Source organism: Gavialis gangeticus, unplaced genomic scaffold (genome assembly GCF_001723915.1).
Source record: "Gavialis gangeticus isolate Ggan-Ray unplaced genomic scaffold, GavGan_comp1, whole genome shotgun sequence".
Taxonomy (NCBI): Eukaryota; Metazoa; Chordata; order Crocodylia; family Gavialidae; genus Gavialis; species Gavialis gangeticus.
This window is the reverse complement of record NW_017729008.1, coordinates 1,015,322-1,018,053: the sequence shown is the minus strand read 5'-3', so window position 1 is coordinate 1,018,053 and position 2,732 is coordinate 1,015,322. Positions and strand designations below refer to the sequence as shown.

At 40.8% G+C, this 2,732-nt stretch overlaps 2 long non-coding RNA genes across 2 annotated transcripts in view; one reads left to right on the top strand and one right to left on the bottom strand.

The window, feature by feature from the left end:
- The window catches only part of LOC109292093, a 934,440-nt gene that overhangs the window by 12,158 nt on the left and 919,550 nt on the right, over positions 1 to 2,732 (bottom strand). Inside the window, exon 3 of the long non-coding RNA XR_002096036.1 lies at positions 1,913 to 1,925. This is a non-coding gene — a long non-coding RNA (uncharacterized LOC109292093). The remainder of the gene's footprint in view (positions 1 to 1,912; positions 1,926 to 2,732) is intronic.
- LOC109292094 overlaps positions 1 to 2,732 on the top strand; it is a 16,867-nt gene continuing 14,135 nt past the window's right edge. The window contains exon 1 of the long non-coding RNA XR_002096037.1: positions 1 to 74. This is a non-coding gene — a long non-coding RNA (uncharacterized LOC109292094). The remainder of the gene's footprint in view (positions 75 to 2,732) is intronic.

The following is a 2,732-nucleotide window of genomic DNA, read 5'->3' as shown; positions in this document are numbered from 1 at the left end:
TGCGGCCCTTGGTGGCTTGCCAATACCCAGTAAGCGGCCCTCCGCCTGAAATAATTGCTCACCCCTGATCTAGAGTGATCTATCCCTGTCATACTCTCTGTGGCATCCACCAACCATCTAATCACAGTTATTTTCTTGTTCTGTTGTTAAGTATATCTTAAACATTTTCAGGAACACAAGGTAAAGTCCTTTTCAGTGTATGTTTCAGATGTAGTAAGTTAATATTGATTTAAATATAAACATAAAAAATAAGCAATACTTAACTCTCACTGCTTTTACTCCTCAAAGCATTTTGCAAATATTGGCTTATTAATCCTTATAACACCCTTATGAAGCAGATAAGTATTAATATTTCAGTCCTACTGAAAGAGAAACTGACGTACACAGATCAGGAGCCTGTTCCTGCACCCACAGAAGCCAATGGGAGCAAATCATTGCCTAACACTACTGAATCAGAACTGATGAATTACTAGCTTATAGTTTTGTACTCAGACCACTCAACAATACTGAAATTGTGAGTCTGAGGAAAGCTTCAAAGGAAGCATTTTATTAGTAATACTGAATGAACCTCCATGATAGATTTTGATTTCAGCATTTACTCCTTTGATTTTCTTGAACAAAAGCCCATATTTTTGCATAGAGAAAATAGATTCAACTTTAATTTATATGATATCTTCATTAATAATGATGTTTAAGTAAGACAACCATTACATGTCTGTAAAGATCATTTAAAAAGAAACAAATTATAGGAGTTACACTGGAAGTTTTCCATTCAATAAGCAATATGGATTTTTAATGGATCTCTTAATTAGGAATTGCTATTAAAATGAAGAGTGAAATACATTAACATAAAGTGATGCTAAAGTAGGAACATAGTTTGATTAAATTCAGTGTCTTCACATTCACACATTGTCAGTAGAGCAAGCATTACAAAATGCCTCAAATGGGTTTTTCACAGCTTCAATTCCTTTTTTTAGATCATTCAAGAAATTAGGCTGTCACACTGTATGCTGTATTGTGGAGTGGCAAATATTACTTCTGTGGTATGATATACAATGCAAGTATGCTTTAATCGCACAAAATTATATCAGTGTGTACAAACACTTAGTCAAAAATAATGAATGTGTATGTGTGTATGTGTACACAGGTACCACACACACAAACATTAAAAGAAATATGTTTTTGACTAGCTGAATAAATATAGCAGATAAAATCCTAACCCAACTGAAGTTAGGAGTTTGGACACTGAGTTCAATTAATTTATCATTTCACTAAAGCAGTCAATATTTGTCCATCTTTTTTCTTCTAGAATTCACTTGTCAGCAATACCAGAGCTCTGCTCACTGATTGTTGTAATGCTGCTTGTGGCTCAGTCCTGGTAGACTTTTGCTGGCATGAAACTGCCACTATTACCAATGAAGGTTTTGAATGGACGTATCACAGGACTGTGAAAGATCAGAATCATGTTTGTAAGTACATTGTCTCTGAACACTTAGGCTAGGTACGACATTTAAAAAGCCTAAGGTGCAATCTAAGTTATGCAGTTTTCTGTAAGCAGCATAGTTTAGACTGGTAGGCTAGGGACAAACATTCAAAAAACCTGAACTGATTCAAGACCTGAATTGATTCAAGATCCAATCTTTGCAGATTGGTCTAATCTGGCTAGGCTAAATCAGGTTTGTAACGAGACAGACATCCCAGAAATGGAGGCACATGCCTGCAGTGGCTCAGGCTAGAAGCTGGGGGGCACTAGAGCAGCCCTCCCTTCCTTCCATAGAGCTGAACTGCAGGGGGCATGGCCATGCCAGGGCAGGATGCTCTGATTAGGGAGGGGTTCCCCCTCTCTGGAAGAGCCCAGCAGGGAATGTTAATCACCTCATTAAGAAAGCAACAGAGGGACATTACCAGCTACCTGTTGATTCTGCCTTTGTCTCCTGTGCCACTGCTTGGAGGTAGCTAGCATGTGGTCTGCTAGCTAATGTTGAGAGGTGTCTGTGAGGGACGGGGGAATGCCTGCTTAAGAGAAAGTAGGGAGGGGATAGGGGGAGTAGGCAGACACTGCTGCACCTGCAAGTCTCTGCTGAAGCTGCAGCCAGGGAGCAGAGCAGAGGAGCCAGCCCTGCTATGGAGCAGAGAGCTCCACCCAGCCCAGAGAGCATGCCAGGATGCTGGGGGAGTCTGATTTAAAGTAAACCAGCAAGGGGTCTGGGACAGACATTGCAAAAACCAGTGAGAGCCAAATCAGTTAAGTCTGATACTACATTCAACCAGGTTTATCTCAAACTGGTTTCAGCCATTCTCAAACTGGTTTATGTGCACTGAACAACTGTTCTGTTACAGGTATAAACCAGTTTCTGATCACTTAAACTGGTTTATGTGTAATGTGTATCCCTAGCCATTATGAACAGAACATACATTTGCCTTTTGGTGGGGGCGGGAGAGGAGTGGACAAATCTTAGACATTTTTAATCCAGTCTATGGGCACATCTGTGTGTGATGCTACATTGCTGTAGTGATGCATTATAGAGATGTAGTATCCACGAGTTTCATAGTTTCATAGTTTGTAGGGTCGGAAGGGACCTGAGTAGATCATCTAGTCTGACCCCCTGCCATGGCAGGAAAGAGTACTGGGGTCAAACGACCCCAGCAAGGTGTACATCTAGCCTCCTCTTAAAGACCCCCAGGGTAGGAGCCAGCACCACTTCTCTTGGAAGTTGGTTCCAGATCCTAGC